At 42.5% G+C, this 21,440-nt stretch overlaps 1 protein-coding gene across 5 annotated transcripts in view; it reads right to left on the bottom strand.

Moving 5' to 3' along the window:
* Nucleotides 1–21,440, bottom strand: part of ppp2r5eb (protein phosphatase 2, regulatory subunit B', epsilon isoform b) — a 61,452-nt gene that overhangs the window by 25,406 nt on the left and 14,606 nt on the right. Inside the window, exon 1 of one of the 5 annotated variants that reach the window (XM_080749972.1) lies at nucleotides 11,148–11,279. The exons of 3 other annotated variants lie outside the window; for them this stretch is intronic. The gene's annotated coding sequence lies outside the window, so the exon portion shown is untranslated. Of the gene's footprint in view, nucleotides 1–10,980; nucleotides 11,003–11,147; nucleotides 11,280–21,440 lie in introns of those variants that run through there. One more of the 5 variants, XM_080749973.1, reaches the window with a different exon arrangement.

The following is a 21,440-nucleotide window of genomic DNA, read 5'->3' as shown; positions in this document are numbered from 1 at the left end:
GTACTGTACTGGTGTTCAGAGCCTGGCTGTTGTTCTTTCTAGGCAGCCTGTGAATGCCTTAAAGGAAGCTATTAATAGACAGATAATCACACAGGACACAGTAATCCCTCTACACACACACACACACACACACACACACACACACACACACACACACACACACACACACACACACACACACACACACACACACACACACACACACACACACACACACACACACACACACACACACACACACAAACAAACCACGAGGCCAACAGATCGACAGCATGGTCAGAGAGAGCACGAGTGAATGAGAGCACAAGGCTAACAGATCCAGAACAGGGAGAGAGGAAGAGAGTGTGTGTGTGTGTGTGTGTGTGTGTGTGTGTGTGTGTGTGTGTGTGTGTGTGTGTGTGTGTGAGAAAGTCTGGAATAACCTGTGAACTACCCTGAGCACACATCATAAACGGAAGCACCCTGAGGTGCACACGCAACGTCTCAGCACAAACACATAAACGCACCTTAAGCAGGACATCTCTTCCTTGTCCATGCCAACATGTACTCTAGGAAAAATACACTGTTGTTCTATATATTCATAAAGCATGACTTGATAATTACTACTACCACATTAGTACCACCTCAAAAAAGTCAAATTCATTGTCATTTGCTCTCCTCCTGCAGTAGTGAAAAACGTGAAGACCGTAGTTCACTTTCACAAGTATTTTTGGAGCTGTGTGCTCCCTATACGTGGCCGTGTGTGTGGTTATGTCTGCGTGTCTGTAGCCTACAGGACCTTTTGTGACCACACGAGGGCGCTGTTGTTCAGGCCAGGCCAGACACCCACACACACACACACACACACACACACACACACAGCTCCACTTCGAACAGAGGTTCGATTTTTATCATCAGGGTTGAAGTTGATCATTTGAACCGAGGCCTGTGGTATGATGTGAGGTTTCATCGAAGATCAGTTAGGAGGAATTAATCAGTCCATCAGTGTTTTTAAACGTGTGTGGTGGTGAGACAGTGTGGTGGTGAGACAATGTACATTAATATGTCCAGGAGTTTTATTTCATGTCATCCAAAGGTCTGCGGTCAATAAGCTCTGTGACTGTTAGCCCAGTTTTAAACTGCAGAATCAGGCTGATAACAACTAGATCACATTTCTTTCCATTGTAAGCTGTGCCTCTTGGGATTATGTAAGTCTAGTACGAGTGATGATGTGTGCAATTATACAGGGCAATACACAATTGGTGTGTGTATAGGTGTCGTCGAGTGTGTGTGTGTGTGTGTGTGTGTGTGTGTGTGTGTGTGTGTGTGTGTGTGTGTGTGTGCAGTACACATAAGCACTTGTGTAAGCAGCCCATAAATGTGGACATGTTTGGTGTGTGCATGCATCTGTGCGTGCCTGAGTTTTTGGTGTGTGTCAGCTTTTAGCTTGGCTAGCTAGGTGGTTATTATGGTGAGAGGGGAAAATGATATTATAGCTTGAGGAACCGTTCACTGGAGTTCAATGGACAGGTAGCGCCATCTTGGGAGGTTTTCAGATTACTTTCAATGTCTCATTATCTTTCTATAATATTTTGGGAAATAATCGTTTCTCTCTCCCCAATCTCTTCCATCGGTGGCTAACACACACGAAACCTACTCACGATGATAGCAAGTTAGCCTATGAAAACTACCAGATCTTATTATCCAACTAACAGCTGAGCAGATGTGTCCAATGGTTTTGGTTTGTTTCCCAGCAACATGTGTTTGGATGAAACAGTCTATATCAGTGGTCTTCAACAGGGGGGTCCGGGATCCCTTGGGGGTCCTCAGAGTTACTACAGGGGGTCCTCCAAATCTTTGTGTGATAGAAACTTTTTTCCCTCCTTTTTAATATTAACCATATGAACCCCAGCGTCCATATTCTGAAAACTTTAGTCAAAAATAGCAGATCTACAAGCTCACAACGCCTCACGCTGCGAGGCGTTGTGAGCTTGTAGATCGGCTATTTTAGGCAAAGGGGTTTGGTGTAGAGGGGAAAAAGAGCAGACTATGTACAGAGTGAAAGGTCAAGTTAATTAAGTATTGACGTGGTTCAAGTGGTTAAATATCTGAAATTGACATGAATCCAAAATATACTGAGGATAGTGCTGTCAAACAATGAAACGATATGGAATCTATGAAAAGGTTGTGGGGGTCCCTGCTTCATCTCTCTCTCAACTAAGGGGTCCTTGGCCTGAAAACGTTGAAGACCCCTGGTCTATATTAAAACGGAGTGAATACAATTCTTCTGAACACCGACCCATGATCACTCTCTGCTCAAACTCCACTCTGTGCCTCCCTTCCTCTCCTCCCCACCTGTCTCACTCCTTCCTGCCCCCCTCCATACTTCCCTTTCGTCTCCCTGTAGTGCTTTTGGGCAGCAGAGGGACGCTTGGCAGAAGAAGGCAGGAGACACATCACAGCTTAATTAATGCTAGAAAAGGTAGAGAGAGAGGCGAGAGATTTGTTTTGTGTAAAGAGAGCGAGGGAAGCGGAGAAATAGAGGGTTAGAGGGGAAGCACAAGCCGAAACGAAAGACAGAGAGCAAAGAGAGTGTCAGATGGAGAAAGAACTCTGTGTGTGTGTGTGTGTGTGTGTGTGTGTGTGTGTGTGTGTGTGTGTGTGTGTGTGTGTGTGTGTGTGTCTCTCCCTCTCTCAAAGAACTTAGATGTGGTGATACATCACCACAGGAAGTTCTCTAAGATAGTCTAATTCCATAGGAGAGTCAGAGCCTCCATTAAGAGGTCAGCATTGCAGCTGCTCTGGAACGCTCTTCTGTCACGCAGGGTGGGACAGTGATGTGAACTGCAGTATGAACTTTTTTAGATGATACAATTTGGTTTAAAAAGAAAATGTATTGGTAGATTTGCTTAGTATACTGGATGTTGTTAATACAGAACATGGATTTTTAGACTAGATATTTCTGCACAGTACCAGAGGACAATTCAAAACTTATTTAAGTAACTCAAGTAAAAAAAGATAATGATCACTGCTAGATAACTCAAGATAATGTTATTTTGAGAACCATGTGTATTGAAGAGTATGTTAATACTAACAGTCTAGTATATCTGCAGTGGTTGGCGGTGATCTCGCTGCTCTTTTCTTGAGAAATGTAGACGCAGTGTTCAAAAGAGATATCGCCCTGAAGCTCAAAGCGTACTACCTCCCCTGCACACGCGGGCGTTCCGTCTTAGCTCTTTGGTAGCAGACTGATGTTTTACCGTGCACAACAATGGCAACAAAATGTTACAGATTCTCAGTGATGCATCACTACTACCTCAAGTCAAAATCCCTTTCCCGCACTGTACAATACCATCTCTTAATTTGTCATGGTAATACATGTAATGATGACAGTAAAATGTACAGTACAATATACAGAACGAGCATTAGAGTTAGATGTAACACTCTAGAGATGCTCCGATTGCGATCTTTGGGGCCGATACCAATCACCGATCAACTGGAATCAGTATCTGCCAATACCGATATTCCCAATCACAGCATCAAATCCATAAATTCTTCTATTTATTGTGTTACTGTACCAGCATTTATATATTTAATGATTCTTCTTATAAAACATAGACATTGTATATTAAGTATTAACACTAAGAGATTGCAAGCTGAAGTTAGTATCAAATTCAACTTGTATGAGTTGAAGCTGAGGTTACATTCAAGTCCCACAGATAAATATTGTGAAAATAGCTGATCTAGCTTGTAGATCGGCAAAGCCGATAGTGGCCAAGCCAATACCGATCAAAGCCGATAGAGGCATTATCAGCCGATCGCGATCACTCACCGATCAATCGGCACATCTCTGTCTGTATATAGTGATGCATACAGCGGTGGACCTAAATGGTCCATGGACTCTGCGTCAAGAGTTAAATCAAAACCGGGGATTTTGCTGTGTTGGGCTTGAACACTATCTGCCAAATGCTACTACGAGGTGTCTGAGGCAGGCACTTCTGTCTACTCTGCTAGACGGGGTGGTAAAGTATGTGATGAATCTGGGGATATACTGTACCACCCCGGACACTGTGGCAAGAGGACAAGAAACTTAAAAGTCTCTGCCTCTGTTTCTTTTGCACACCTTCTTCCCTCACGAAAAGGAAATTATTTTCTGGTCCCCAGGGGGAGGGGACGTTACTTTTAATGAGCACACAGGGGTTGCCGTTAGTGGTTAAGTGCCTTGCTCAGGGACACTGTAGACGGAGCAAGCAGAAGGTCAAACTGTCAACCTTCCCATTCCCAAATGGCCTCTATAACCACTCAGCCACAGTTGAACTCACTCCACCCCATGCATCTTTCTTTCTTTCCCAGCCACATCTAGGGGTGGGCGATATGGTGATAATTTTATCGTTGAGACGATACAATGTCTCCGCGATATGCCTTTTCAGAGGCATCGTATATATTGTGATACAATTGAGAGAGCCTTGTAAAAGATCCTGTTTAATTGTTAATACAGAGATTCATTGCAGAATTCAATTTAAACCTGCCTTTTGGTCTAAATCAGTAGTTCTCAAAATGTAAAATGTCAAGGTCTCCACTTAACTCTGACAGTATACAAATGAAACCAAATGGACCCGTAAGGGTCCATTTGGTTTCATTTGTATACTGTCAGAGTTACATACTTGTAAAGTTCAATTTAGACCTCCCAAAAGGAACCCAGAGAGTCTAGTTTTTGTCAAGTAACTTGAAAAATATCCATAAAAAACAACTTGAAAAAACGAATCGTGATAAAATACAAATACAGACCAGATCACTGAGATCAGTGTTAAGCTTGCAGGGTCTGCTACACAGAGCAACACTCCAATGTTGTAGTTGACCCTTTAACGTGCATTATGGATGTAACGATTATGACCATTGTGACATCCCTAATCATCGGAACATATGAATAAAATAACTGATTGTATTCATTGTATTTCATTTATTTTTATATTTGAAAATGTATGAAAACTTTTCAAAATCGAAATGATTATGGCGATAATTGTGATTACCTCAAATGATTGCGATTAGATGATTATGTAATAATTGTTGACAGGCCTCTAAGCTGCACAAGTTCAAACATCTCAATGGATGTAAAAAGTAGCCTGCACATACTACAGTATGTGTGTGGAATCTGCGCTAAGACCCCTCAAGACTATTCTTAGATAGAACTGCTCTGCAACGAGCGTCGTGGAGCTTTCACTGGAAAGACAAGTCTTGGAAGGGAAGCATGGACTTGCGTAGGTATAGGGTGACGGGAGAATGTGTTGTTGTGTCTGATGCACACATTGCACACAGATATACATAGAGTATATACTGTCAAATGCTCTGTGTTCATTTATTCATTCGTAACTGTTTGTTAGAGTGTACTAATGTAATCACTAGGCATAGGTCAATAATCGTTATTATAACTTATCGTGATAAAAAAAACACTCACTCAATCAATGGTATCACAGCGAAATGTGAAATTGGGATCAATTCACCTTTTATTTCCCGAGCTGCATATCTGGTACCACTTAAACCCTCTATGATAAAACGGACTCTACCAAATCTTAAAAAAAGAGCCGATCTACAAGTTCACAGCTTGTAGATCACAATAATCGTGACGTGAAATTGTCATATCGTCTCATCCCTAGTAACCTAACCACATTCATCTGTCGGGTCCATTTGGTTACATGTGTACTCTCAAGAGTTAAATTAACACCCACACACACACACACACACACACACAGTATATACACAGTCAGCCATGCTGCCAGTTTGCCTGTGTACTAAGGGGAAAGCCCCGGCTCTGTAAAAAGCTGTGTATGTGTGAGTGTGTATATGTGTAGTCTTGGGTTACGGTTCCAACAGATGGGCCAGACAGGTGACTGGACCGCAACTCTGCCAGGACTTGAAGGTCAGTAAGGAAGCTGTTATGTACTTTATGTACACACAATACACACACACACACGTGATTCATGTCATCTTTAACGGCGCACACAGACACACACCTTGCTTTGCAGCACAGGCAGATTACTAGGGATGTGCAAGAAGAATGGTTGAATTTTTTATTTTCAAAATATGGGATAGTACTACAGTACAGAGAATGGCCATTGATCTATTGTTCCCACAACTGGCTGTTGATTACATTTAACCCATTTAGAACGGGTACACATATTGTGTATCATTATTTTATGCTTTAACTATTGAAAAACAGCAGATATACAAGCTCACAGCGCGGCACCGAGTGCCGCGCTGCGAGCTTGTAGATCTGCTATAAGTGTCTTTTGAATCCTTCTAAGGTTTTTGAAAACCCTATGTTTCTGTCAGCAATCTTCAAATCGTCAAAGAAAAGGTCCTTTTCGCTCAGTTAGTCTTTTCTTGAGAGACTAATATGTCAGTGGTTCTCAAACTTTTTTCATGTGAAGGACCCCCAAAATGATATTTATTTGGCCCACGGACCCCCATCTCAAAATATTTAGTTCCAGGGACCACCCAGAAGCAACATTTGAGTTACAAACGTTCGCTTTGAAAAATACATATATTCAAAGATTTGCACACATTTTCACGACTTTTTCAAAAATAGCAGATCTACAAGCTTGCAGCGCGCCCTGTGAGCTTGTATATCTGCTATTTTTCACTGGTTAAAGCAGTCAATAATTCTCTGGGTGACGAGGAGGGGGGAACGAGGATGCACTACAGATCTCGCTTTCGGTTTCTCTCTCTGATGCCTAAGCAGAGAGAGAGGGGGTCAAATGCAACCTGTGTGATGCAAAGTTGGCCTACCAAAATGAACACATGAAGTTCATGAACAAGGCACATGCATTCGAAGATGAAGCATCCAAACAGACACCTAACGCAAGCAAGTGAAATGTGAGGCAATATCCAAAGAAAGAGCAGTGGATCCACATCACAACAGATTAGATTACATTCATGAACACACAGGCAACACAGCTGTCAACAAATATACCATATTCAAATATATATTAAAATAATACAAATAACAGGTTTGACTATAAAAACCAGGCGGTAATGTTACACAGGAAGCAAGCACTTCTTCATACGCCGGTGTCACGCGACGCAAGCTGATCTACAAGCCAAAAACATGTCAACACATAGTGGGCTATTAGATCGGCTGTTTGCCAAGGGACACCGTCGTACAATGAAGCATAAATCAGGCACGCCCATCCCTTGCCCTTGACTCAACACCACAGACACTCAAGAGTAAAAGTATGAATCCGTCATTTGATATAGAAAGAGAACGCGCTTCTCAGCACCAACCGCGTCTGGAGCATAGCAAGTTAATGCAATGGATCCTAGGAGTCTTTTTAAAAGGAATATTCAAATGTCATTGCACACACACACACACACACACACACACACACACACACACACACACACACACACACACACACACACACACACACACACACACACACACACACACACACACACACACACACACACACACACACACACACACACACACACACACACACACACACACACACACACACACACACACACACACACACACACACACACACACACACACCAGAATGCAGAGTGATTAACTTAACAGAGCAGCATCCAAGGCGTAAACAGGAAGGCTCGAATGGAAACTGTCTCCATCCATAGGTTCAATGTTAACACTCATCTCCATTTGCGGCTAATGCCCTCACAACCCCGCCCCATACACCTCTGCATAGATGTCACAAAGCTTTCTGTGTGACTAACAGTGTGTTTATCTGCGTGGGAGAACTGGAACACAGCAGCAAAATATTATACCACCTACCTTCTTATTTAGATCTCTGCTTTTAACACAGTCAACTGTTAACTTGAGGACATGCATGTATGACCAATTCTCTATTGATCGAGTCTGGTTATGTAGCAGTCAGTCCATTGCCTCCCTATGGTAGGATGAAGTTAAACATTACATAATAAAGTATGGTTGCCGGCCTGAGTCGATACAGACTGTATCGACTGAATATAGTGGTCAGACTATGGAGTAGAGATGGGACGATATGAAAATTTCATGTCACGATTATGGTGACCAAAGAAATTGCGATTTACGATATTATCGCTCGTAGATCGGCTATTTCTTTGGCAAAGAGATTTGGTAGAGAATGAAAAAAAAAAAAGTATTTATAGAGGGTTTAAATGGTACATATGGCATATGCAGCTCGGCAAATAAAAGGTGAATTGATCCCAGAGCATGACGGAGGACGATATCATGAGAAAATAAATCTCCATGATACGATTATCATGATAATATCGCGTATCGTCCCATGCTTAATGGAGACAAACAAGGAGAGTGAGAGAGATGGAAGCAAGGAAGGACAGGCAGACAGAGAGATACAGGAACACAGACAGACAAGACAGACGGTGTGGGTTTTAAATTGGCTTTCAGTGTACTGGGAAACAATGGGAGAATAAGCTAGCGAGGAGTCATGTGAGTCAAACAGAGAGAATCACACAGGCATGCCTGCTTGACTGCACAAGTACACACACTTCCTTATTGAATGCCTGGTTGACAATACATGCATGCTCTACACAACGTGCACACACACACACACACACACGCGTGCAGGTGTGTTTGCGTGAGTGCGTTCTATTATAGCAGGATGACAGGCTGCTGTAACTGTCACTCATTAACATCTCTAATCTCCCAGGGTAAACTTTGCTCCTTGGTACAGTAGCTACACAATATTATGACCCATAAACTCCACCCTCAGACACGGGGAGATCACATTCCGTACAGTAGTGAGTTAAAGGCCCAATCCGCATCCTTCTCCCCCAGTCTTGCTTGCAAGATTATTTGAAATGGTATAAAAAATAATCTGAGTGATGTTGTGGAATTATGTGTCTCAGCAGAAGACAAGTTATTGTCTTCCATTTAAGTGTTGTGCTGATGCTGATCATCAATGACATTGTGCATTTACAATTGCAGACACCTCTGCAACCCTAAGTCGACTTTGGGGAAAATGGCACGTCTAGTCAGACTCAGAACAGAATGTCTGAAATGCAACGAAGAAGGCAGCCTAAATGAAAGATATTTTGCAAAGGTTACGCCTCATAGAATGCACAACGCTGTTTTAAATGGTTATTACAAAGGAAGGAGTAATTTAATCTTCCCTGTATTTGGAGTAAGGGATGGCTGGATCGGCCGCTGCCAACAACTGTTGTTACCACATTGTGATGCCAGCTAGCAGCCTAGGAAGGGTGGTAACATAAAGCATGGAAATGCACACCTATATTGGGGCAATGAACTGGAACAGCAGCAGGAGCCTGAAGCCCTCATGATGACTCCAATGCCAAGTTCCATAAACAGACACTTAAATATACATTTAAGAATAGTTTTTGTACAGATGATGCTATATGACCAACATGGCAAAATCTAAACAAACGGTCCACAGGTAGAGATGACACCTTCTCCCCTGCTGCACAAAGCTATATATAACTACATCAACATGACAGTTAACACACGTCCTGTACCAATAGCTGAGTTAAACAACATCCTAACTAATTATTACTACTGACAACTTCTAATTTCTAACAGTCTAATTCAGCAGTTTTGAACTCAGCCAGACTTGAATGGCAAACTGTTCACCAGCACCACCTGTGTTGCCACGTGGAGAGCAGAGCACACAGCGGGGGCATTTCAAGAAGCGAGTGCATTTACACCGACGGGATCTATCACACTGTATCAGTGACTTTACCAGGTCCTACACTAACACTACACAACACCCAACCATGCTGCACTGAAACGTTTTCTACTCAACAAGCACAATAGTTTTATTTTTTATTTTTCTGGTGTCTCTCCGTGTGAACTCCTTGAAGATTAATTTGAGGTTAGCATACTCCAGAGTGTGTTCTTTAACCCATTTAGGCCTGAACACAATATGACGCAATATTTTATGCTTTAAATATAAAAAAATAGCAGATATACAAGCTCACAGCGCGGCACCGAGTGCCGCGCTGCGAGCTTGTAGATCTGCTATTTTTGAAAAATCGTGAAAATTAGAATTTTGACCCGATTCTATAAGTGTCTTTTGAATCCTTCTAAGTCATCTTTATAGGTCAGCAATCTGGCCAGCCATCGTCAAAGAAAAGGTCCTTTTTACTTAATTGGAGCTCAGTTAGTCTGTTCTTGAGAGACTACTAGTGTCAGTGGTTCTCAAACCTTTTCATGTGAAGGACCCCCAACATGATATGTATTTGGCCACGGACCCCCATCTCAAAGTATTTCGTTCCAGGGACCACCCAGAAGCAAAATTTGAGTTACAAACCTTCACTTTGAAAATGCATATATTCAAAGATTTGCACACATTTTCAGGACTTTTTTCAAAAATAGCAGATCTACAAGCTCGCAGCGCGGCACTCGGTGCCGCGCTGTGAGCTTGTATATCTGCTATTTTTCACTGGTTAAAGCATTCAATCATTTCTAGGCCTAAATGGGTTAACTGGTAATGTGGGTCGAGCCAGACAAAAGGCTGTGTGTTCCCCGGACCAGGTGAGAGTGCTGGCTCCTCGCTAGCATAGCAGACATTCCTCCAGCCGCTTAAAACAACACACACACACACAGACAAACCACACCTGTCCTCTTAACCTAACCACACAATTCACCTGCTGCGTTCACATTATGTAACAGACACTTGGCAAGGTCTGTGTGTCAACAGTTGACTCGCTGTGCATTTGTGTGAGAGTGTGTGCGCGTATGGGTGCGTGTGTGTGCGTTCGAGTGGCCATGCAAGTTAGTAACTCAGAGTAAACAAACTCATCTAGTTGTCTTAACAAAAGCATTCCCAATTCATTCATTCCCGTCAATGGTGACATCAACACTTCCACAGAACTAACAGCATTCCTCTGACACTCCTCTGACCCGGAATCGTCCACTACTTTCACTAAACGTTCCATTATCTCTCCCGTCCGTTCCTCGGCCTAGTACATAACATGTCTTACCTTACAGTCTCCAGTCCATTTATATACATGCATATGTACCTTTCCACTGGGCGCTCACTGCTCACGCACACATACCAGCCGCACAGACTAGGCTAGCCATCTAGCTAGCAACAGGCCTTTGACAGTGAAGGGGGCTAACTATAACTCTGTGCCCCCTTGCGCTAGATGGCAATAGCAAACAAACAGACATGCACTCTGTCACTCACTCAATTAGGTTTCTTGTTATGCTGCAGACTCCACAGTTGGGAAAACAAGAGAAAAGAAAAAATATAGTCACAGCGTGTTTTGGGCCCGGTTCAGTTGGAGCGCACGGACGTAAGATAAAGTTTGTGTGGGCCCAGGTTCTGCCCTTTCTTTGCGGCTTGTTTGGAGCGAGCGGGGCTGGAACAGTGTAAAGAGACACCTCACAGATCAGGTTACCTCCGGGGGGAGGGGGTGCACAGGACAGGAGGGGTGGGAGGGTGAGCTGAGGGGAGATGTTGGCCAAACAAGACACTAGAAGTGACTGTAGACAAAGAGAAGGGAGAAAGAGATAAACAGAAGAGGTGAGGAGAGGAATAGAAGGTGTGGAGCACTGGTCCCCAAACAGTGGGGTCACAGTCGCAAGTAAATATCCCCTAAGATTTTCAAAAAATAAAATACGATATATTCAGTTTTTCCATACATAAATAAAAGTGATAATAAACTACATAAATTGCACAAATATAACTTTTAAGCGATGCAAGCTTGTGATATTGTCTATTTTCACTAGTTTGGGTCCCGGGAGGGAGACAATCGAGACATCACATTTATCATCTGGGTCACGGGCTAAAAAGTTTGGGAAGCACTGGTCTAGAGCAGGGGCTTTCAAAGTGGGTGACGGGGCACCCTGGGGTGCCGTGACGGCAGTCCAGGGGTGTCGCGAGATCATTTTTTTTTTGGGAATTTATTTGGACACAATATTTAGTATAATTTTAAACTTGAACTAAAACGTCAGTTCTAGCCAAAATGGCTATTATCTCAACGTTTTCCTCACAACATAATCACAAAAATATGCTATAAATATGAGGTGCTGGGAGTGAAAATTATGAATATAATGTAAAGGTGCCTCGGATTAAAAAAATAATCATGGGGTGCCCCGAGACAAAAAAAATTGGGAACCCTGGCGTAGAGAATTGCATCTCCGACCCCATCTACCTCTGTCTGTATTTCTATTTCTGTTTCCCTAATTCTTGAAAGCCTCTGCTCAGTAGTTGAGTGATGGGGAGAGGCTGTGTGGGGGTCTTGAGCATAATGTGTAAGGTTGAGTATCGTTTCTCAACCCTATTTAGGAATCGACCACAAGAACCACATTATCTTGATCATCCTTATTTCTATCCCCTGGAAGCGATTACTATGGCCTACTATGTGCTTCATTATTCCTTTCAGATAAGTCCAGCGCGTGTCCATGCACACCTTTTCCCACACTGTGGTGATAGTTTGACCTACTTATGCCAATGTTTTTGTTTCATTTTATATTTGATATGAATGAATGAATGAATGAATGAATGAATGAATGATTTGTATTCCTGTGTCATGCCATCAGTTTGGCCCATCCCATATGGGATTATATTACACATTACACAAAAAGAAAAACAACCGACATCAACAGTCCCTCCTGTTCACACTACGCCCTACCTTTTAACATACCAAATAAATAAACATGACATGTGTACAGTACAGTACACACTCGACAACACATTCACCTTGGTAATTCGTTGTGAAGAGGAGCAACTTGCTGACCAGAGATTACCTACAGAAACTGATCGTTATCAGCCACATTTATATTTCACAAACAAATTTGTCTTTAGAAGATGACCAAGTGTCTGGTAGAGAAGCCACAACCAAACACTGACCAATAAGGGCAGAGCTATCAACGAACGAACATTTGTATAATAAGAAAATTACACGATTCTGAAAATGAATATTCAATTGTGTGGGGGGATTTTTTTCTTTTTTAGATCTGCACCACCACAGGCTGTCTGCTGGCGAGTTTCCCTGGCCCTGGGCAGCTGCACTGAATGCATGGACAGGAGTCACAATGTCACTTTAATTGATTGAAAATGAAAATTTAGGTCAAGCTGAACGAGTGATCCGTGAGGTAATGATGGCAGCGAGTTCACAACCCTACTCGACCACAAAGAGTGATTTGCACTCGGAGCCATCTAAAAAAAAAAGACCCATTTGGGAACACTGCAGATTTTGGTCAGTTACTCTACCGATAATTTCCCCGCTTCATATAAAAGAAACGTTCATAGTTTATGACACGTTTATCACAGCACAATTCACCGAGCATCAAATGTCCATTCTATATTCTGTGATAATAGAGTGGACTTATTTAAACCAGTATGAGTGTAGGTATGAAAAGCTATGGATGAAAAGCGCCATATACTGTAAATGCACCATTTAGGTATGTAGCTCTTTTTAAATAAATATTTAAGACCGCATGAACATACAGATACCAATCAGTTATAGCCCTCGTTTGCCCTGTAATGGTCATTAAAATACACAAACATATACGTTTGTATGGTTTGAAATGCAAGTTAAAATCAGACATCGCTTCGGGCCAATTTTGACAAACCTACTGACCGGTGTTTGGCTTTTGTCAACTTCCTGTCCTCGCTGGAGAATGACCTCTAAAGTGGAGACGAGGCTGAAGAGAACAGAAGACTGACGGGAGAAGAGGGTCATCATAGAGAATACGAGGTAAGAAGACAAGAGGAAAAGAGTGTTACGGAGGAAGAGATGCTCTACCCCACAGGCTCCCTGCCAGCCGTCCGCTCCTCCTCCACCACTCTCTTTGCTGCTCATCTCCTCTCCCCAACCATCTTCCCTAATTGCGCCTCCCCTCTCCTAGTCCTCACTACTCTGTACATCTCCACCAAGTAATCGCCTCTTTTCCTCCGTTCTGTCCATCTCAGCCTCCTCCCAGCAGAATCATCACCACGGTTCTTTCTTCTCTCCGTCTCCCCTCTGTATTTCATCCCTCCATCTCAGAGGGGATTGTCTTCTGAGCTGTGAGATTTCATTATGCGTCTAATTGACAACAAGGAGGCAACATTGTGTTTCAACACTGTGGTGACATGTTACTTACATCTGGGTTGGGGGGGCGGGGTAGCTTTGTGACATTAATAAAACTGCATTGACTTCCAGTAACTTTAAACTAGTGGCTCAGCATATACTGTAGCTGTTGGTCCATGATGTAATTATTAACTGAGGTATTATTCACCTTGTCCTTCTAGCTGTCTGGCCAGAGATCGGTTAGGCCTGGGATGCTAGCTGAAGGTTATTACCACCGACTAAAACAAACGTTTTAGTGAAAGATGGATTTCTCAAGTCCACTAATGTGGTACATCCTTGCCTGCTCTCATCATCATCATCATCATCATCATCATAGTGGAAACGGTTTTACTTCAGTAACTTAATGTTACACAGAGGTAGCATTCTCATGCTCGTAAACGCACCAAGCAACAACGGAAATAAGCCTGCATTGGAGTCACTCTTCATCCCCATCCTCTGAGTTCTTGCCCACAGGTGGAAGGTAAACCCCAGATTTATGTATTTATTTTGGCACACTGAAAGAAGAATCCCAGCCAAATTCTACCCGAACCTAATTTTACTATCTCTTCCAACTGTGGTAATCATCTCTGTCCAAAATCAAACGCACTGGTGGAAAAGTAAATACGCCATCAAATCCTATCACCAAATTATCATTTTCAAATCTGATATGCTGGTTCTAATAATGCTTGAATATCTGCAGACAAACACTACCACTGTCACAGACTACCAATAAGTAATGATCGAGTCACGTCATTATAGTATACATCTATGTGCTACATCAACCCGGTAAAGTCGGTATGTTAACCCTTTCAATGTCACCTTTTCACCACTAGAGGGCGCCCAGTGGCCATAGAAAACACCATAGAGATATGCTGGTACATGCACAAGCCGTGCGCAGCCATGATGCGCCTGAACACTTTCCTTTGTGCATGTACAGGAACAGGATGAAGTTAGCTTGAAGTTAGCTATTGGCTACCAAGCATTTTAGAAGCCCTATTTTCGGCAATTTAGCCATGATTAAACCTTGCACACCTCATGGATATGCATGGAACAGAGAAAATTAGCTCTAAAGATCCTGGATTGCATTGGAGTGGATGGTAAATATCGGCGGCACGACGCTCTCGCGGGCCGTGTAAACAGATGACGGCCGGCGGCGCGGCTCAAAAAATGTTTTTTTTTTTTTTTTAAAGCCGAACTAGTTCGGGATAGGCACCCAGGACGTTAATAATTATCCCGAACTAGTTCGGGATAGGCACAATAAGAGTTAAAAGTACCAACTTCTAGAAAAAGCTCTAAAATAATTACTGCATTAATAATGTTGTAGGAAATGCAACGCAATAGAAATATGTATCAGTTGTCACAGTAGCAGTAGGTGTCATCTTTAGTACTGGAGGGTTTTAGAGAGTTAAGTACATAGGCAACTAACTTGGAATGTTGCCTCATGAAAACATATTTCAAGGGTCAAATGTTATGTCGTGGCCCACCGGAACATTTGCCTGCAACTCATTTTGCTTCCAGATAAAGAATTTAAAAGTACAACAGCCTCACAGCTGTTGGAGAGGAGAGAGAACAGACTGCATTTTTCTATGCCGGCTTCAAATGGGAGTCTTTTCGTCGATGGCCCCCTTTCTCCCTTTCTTTGCAGGCTTTCAGGACGGTCATTTGGGGCAGCGGGATAGCCTGGAGGCGACCAGGCCATCTCTTTACAGAAGACTCACATGATGGCTTGTTTTCATCAGGGCTTTTACTGCGCTTCAACTTCAGACTCATACATCCTACAGTGAAAGTATTTGATGTGTGTCTGGGGTCTACTGTCAAAACGGAGCTTTTAAACTAACTTTAAACTACCTACAACTTATATATAGTACAGTTCAAAAACAAGTACAAGAATAAAGTTAGAATGGTCATGAAAGCTCCAGGAAAATAAGTTTCCCATTTGGTTGTATTGTAGGTGGCAGACCATGCCTCTCTCCCCGACTACACACACACACACCACGCTGTGAAAGGGTCAAAGGTCACTCCCCTCTCGGTCAGCTGGTGATTGATGGAGGCGAATGGGAGAACGCCCACATATAGCACCGTCACCATCTGCCTCTCGGCCAACCAGAGGAGAGCATTCCGCAGCGCCCTTGTGTAAGCGTGAAGCAACTGTAACCATATAACCCACAATCCCTTAAAAGAGACTGTGTTACAGTGGGTTAATTCTATCTCTTCAGTAACAACAGTGTTGTCCAGTTGTTGTGGATGAATAGCAATTAGAGTGAAACTAGGAAAGTGTGCTCCTTGGAGCAAAAGGTCTCCGCCAGGGCAGGTAGCTTATTGCAACCATAGATGTAGATGCACAAACAAAACTACACAAGATTTGATTTGATTTTAGAGAGATTAGACACAGGCACAGGTTATATGATAATGGGTATTTACTGACACCTTCATGCAAACAAGTACAAATCAACAGGGTTCCCACACATTTCTAACAATGACATTTTAACCCATTTAGGCCTAGAATTATTGAACGCTTTAACCAGTGAAAAATAGCAGATATACAAGTTCACAGCGCGGCACAGAGTGCCGCGCTGCGAGCTTGTAGATCTGCTATTTTTGAAAAAGTCGTGAAAATGTGGGCAAATCTTTGAATATATGTATTTTCAAAGCGAACGTTTGTAACTCAAATTTTGCTTCTGGGTGGTCCCTGGAACTAGACATTTTGAAATGGGGGTCCATGGCCAAATAAATATCATTTTGGGGGTCCTTCACATAAAAAGGTTTGAGCACCACTGACATAGTAGTCTCTCAAGAATAGACTAACTGAGCTCCAGTTAAGTGAAAAGGACCTTTTCTTTGACGATGGCTGGCCAGATTGCTGACATAGGTTTTTTTCAAAAATCTTAGAAGGATTCAAAAGACACTTATAGAATCGGGTCAAAATTCTAATTTTCACGATTTTTCAAAAATAGCAGATCTACAAGCTCGCAGCGCGGCACTCGGTGCCGCGCTGTGAGCTTGTATATCTGCTATTTTTTTATATTTAAAGCATAAAATATTGCGTCATAATGTGTCCAGGCCTAAATGGGTTAAAACTTTTCCATAGTATTTCACCCCATTTCCAGGCCAACAGCAATCATATGGGGCAACGATGAGACTCTTAAACCAATGTGTTATCAATGCACCGAGACACACTCGAGCAAAGGTGTCACGTGACAAAAAGAACACTAGAACAGATCTATAAGCTAATAACGTATCAGGTATAGCAATGCTTTTTACCATGTTAAATGTTTCACGTATTGTTGGACAAAAACAATGTATTTCGTTGCTGTCTGGCAGAAACCTCTTCTCTCCATATTTGAAAGCCCTACAGTCACACAAATGCATATTTGAGCTTGTAGATCCGCTACTTTACTGACATTTTACAAAACATTTGATTAATTCCAAACCGTTTCCAGGCCTAATTTAAAAATATTTCCCTGAATTTCATGACCATGGGTGCCCTGAATCAAGCCTTAGAGTTAAATGCCTTGCTCAGGGACACTTCAAACGCGAAGCCAAGAGCAGTCAAGGATCAAACCGGGGACGGCCCGCTCTACCTGCTGAGCCACTGCTGCCCATCAACAATTGTGAGGATCTGCTATGTATCGTTTTACTTAACCCATTTAGGCCTAGGATTATTGACCGCTTTAACAATTGAAAAATAGCAGATATACAAGCTCACAGCGCGGCACCGAGTGCCGCGCTGCGAGCTTGTAGATCTGCTATTTTTGAAAAATCATGATATTTCTTTGCAAGTCTTTGAATATATCTATTTAAAAGCGAACATTTGTAACTCAAATATTTGCTTCTGGGTGGTCCCTGAAACAACATATTTTGAGATAGGGGTCCGCGGCCAAATACCTGTAATTTTGGGGGTCCTTGACATGAAAAGGTTTGAGAACAACATGATTTAGAAGAATGATTTAGAAGTCGGGTCAAAGATCGGGTCAAAGATATTCAAAGACTTGGACACATTTTCACGATTTTTCAAAAATAGCAGATCTACAAGCTCGCAGCGCGGCACTCGGTGCCGCGCTGTGAGCTTGTATATCTGCTATTTTTCAATAGTTAAAGCATAAAATAATGGTTAAAGTGGTTCAAATCTAACACGACTCGGGCGCGTTCCAGGTATTTGAGAGTTAAGACTGCGTGTGTGAAATCCTATATAAAGTTAGTACATGATGCTGACTAACCAGGCAGTGGGAGGAGGATACAGTAGGCGAGGAGGAGGATTTCATCTTTTCACAGACAGACACACAGTCTGGCTGGCAGTAAAGGACACAGCTGTCCAGATACAGTACACACCCACCTCTGCTGCTGCTATGGAAACCATGGAGGTAGAAAACACAAACAGGATCAAACAGACACAGGATGGGAAACAGATATCATAGTGGTGAAGCGCAATCCCCTAAAACAATCCATCTCCTTCTATTAATATTGCCTCTCTACTATTAGTAGTAATAGTCCTTACCCGTTCAAAGATATGAGCTCCGAAATGATGTGCAGTGAGTGGGTTATGGGATGTGCACTGTGCACACAGTATATGAGGGATGGAAAGTAACTTTAACTGGTGCTTGCATCATAATATGTAGGAGCATCAATGTAAGAAATACCCGTTTCGTTTAATGGCTACAGAGATACTGTGTACCGATCTGCATGATTTTTGGACAACATCTGTCACTCAGACAGACAGACAGACATTCGCAAAATTATATGTTTGATAGATGGTACTAAATGAACTAAAACAAGAAAAAGAGAATGAATGAAACGCCTTGCTCCAGACAAAGGATGTTACCAATATATTTAGTAGCAATATACGCAGAGGGGTTGACACTATGTCTCAGAGGCACTTGCCGGTCGAGCAAGAACAGGTTATGTTCTACTTCCCCAAAGGTCATTTAACGTGCCATGGGCAATCGGGCAACTGTTAGTTTCAACCTCTGATACATAGTATTTGGTTAACTAATGGTTAGTCATAAATACAGTTAAGATGACCCCCATACCTAACTCGAAATGAAAAATGCACAACACGGAATGAACATTCAGTTCGTTTAATAACAACTAGTCCATACCTGTGGACATGCACACTAAAATGATTTGCTTGCGTGTGCAACAAGTTCCCAACAACCCAGTCATTTACCTGATATTGAGTGGGTTTCCACAACCGTGAAGTCTAGGTTTATATTAGTTATTTTCTGCTAATAAAGTAACTTAGCACATTCATTTGAACATTGTGCTTGTGAATAAAGGCTCTGGTGCCGGCGCTATGGACATGATATGCAAAGCGCTCCCTCTCTCTCTGTGTGTGTGTGTGTGTGTGTGTGTGTGTGTGTGTGTGTGTGTGTGTGTGTGTGTGTGTGTGTGTGTGTGTGTGTGTGTGTGTGTGTGTTTACTGTATCCCCTGTCCATCTACAAGTTACAGATCCTATAGCCTTACACTGTAGTATCATGAAGTAGGTAGGGTATTCATTTACAAAAAAAAAACATGAGATGATGTTTCTCTCCGACAGCAAATTAACCAATAAGCATAATAATATACTGTACGTATTACCAAATAAATGGTGACATCACCAGACAAATGCTGAACAGTAATTCAACATCCACACACTAGCCTTAAAAAGGTAGGGTAAGTGATTTTCTTTGGTTAAACTAAGTGTTAGCTCTATATTCTGATATTACTCATTGCTATAGTGTTTGCTCAGTAACAGAGTCTCCAGGTATAAGTTGTAAGTGAGCAAAATTGGAACTGGAAAGCTATAAGAACTAAGCTGATATAAATGGGTACTCGCTGACATTTTGTCACCGACCTGAAAATGTATTTTCTGTTTATTAAAGAGCTAGAGGCGGGGAGACCCCTGTGACTGAACAAACACTATAGCAATTACTATCAGAATATAGTGCCTTTAACCTTTTGTTTTACCCATTTAGGCCTAGAATTATTGAATGCTTTAACCAGTGAAAAATAGCAGATCTACAAGCTCACAGCGCGGCACCGAGTGCCGCGCTGCGAGCTTGTAGATCTGCTATTTTTGAAAAAGTTGTGAAAATGTGCTTCTGGGTGGTCCCTGTAACTATATTTTGAGATGGGCGTCCGTGGCCAAATAAATATCATTTTGGGGGTCCTTCACATGAAAAGGTTTGAGAGCCACTGACATAGTAGTCTCTCAAGAACAGACTAACTGAGCTCCAAATAAGTGAAAAGGACCTTTTCTTTGACGATGGCTGGCCAGATTGCTGACATAGAAACATAGGGTTTTTCAAAAAATCTTAGAAGGATTCAAAAGACACTTATAGAATCGGGTCAAAATTCACATTTTCATGATTTTTCTAAAATAGCAGATCTACAAGCTCGGTGCCGCGCTGCGAGCTTGTATATCTGCTATTTTTCAATAGTTAAAGCATAAAATAATGATACACAATAATGTGTACCCGTTCTGAATGGGTTAACCAAAGAATATCACTTACCTTTAACCTCCAGTAAGCCCCAGATGCTGGTGAGAAATGCTGCTTAGTAAGACTGGTTCTATAAAGTCCTGCCAGACCTGCCAGTTCCTAAGACACATTATTCTCATCTTCTTGGCCTGGCCCCCTCAATGGCTCACTCCCTCTCTCTCACCCTTTACATAATGGGAGGAGATTAGAGGTAAATTCTTGGCAGCAGAAGGGAAAACGTCCAGTCCACAGACATCAACAAGACATTGTTTGGCAGTGGACAACCAACCTCGGTACATAATTACCTGTGAGCCATAATGAGAACAGGATGATAGGCTGTATTTGATTGATGGGAGTTCATTTCAGTGTTGATGACACATTAAGACGGTGCTTCCTCGGCTAGTTTTTCGTCCATGTCAACATTGTCCCTTGTCGAACGAACGGCCCAACATCTACTTCAGACGTTGAAGTTGGACAATAACATTTGCCTGATTCTGTGGCTGGCTACTCTTTCTCTCACTACACCGGGACAACCCAAGTCAGTTACTTTCGGGAGGGATCCCCGAACCGAAAAAACATCTGACAAGACAAATCGCATTTCATACCGAACACTTGTGTGTTCCGGAAGCCAGACACCGCCGACCACGGCTTGCGCCGTCGGTGGCGAGTTCGACTCACTCGAGCCAAGTAGTGTGCACAGTCACACTACAGAACAAACACTGCTGGAACGCAATGTGGGAAATCTGTGACAGAGGTGTGGAGGTTTTGCCCTTTCCAGCGATAGGTTGTGTTTATGAATGGCCACAAACTTGAATCTGGGCAGAAGAATGCGGAAACTATGCAGGACGTCTGACCAACATCCTAGTAGCCAAACTAGTTTGGGTAGTCACATCATCTCGAGGCACCAAACACCCGAAATGAGTTCCCGCCGCACCTGAACCTCTGAATGACTAATACTGTAGTCT

This window comes from Nannobrachium achirus (assembly GCF_963921795.1).
Source record: "Nannobrachium achirus genome assembly, chromosome: 20".
NCBI classification, from domain to species: Eukaryota; Metazoa; Chordata; class Actinopteri; order Myctophiformes; family Myctophidae; genus Nannobrachium; species Nannobrachium achirus.
Note: the sequence above shows the minus strand (reverse complement) of the source record. Positions and strands in the feature narration are given on the sequence as shown.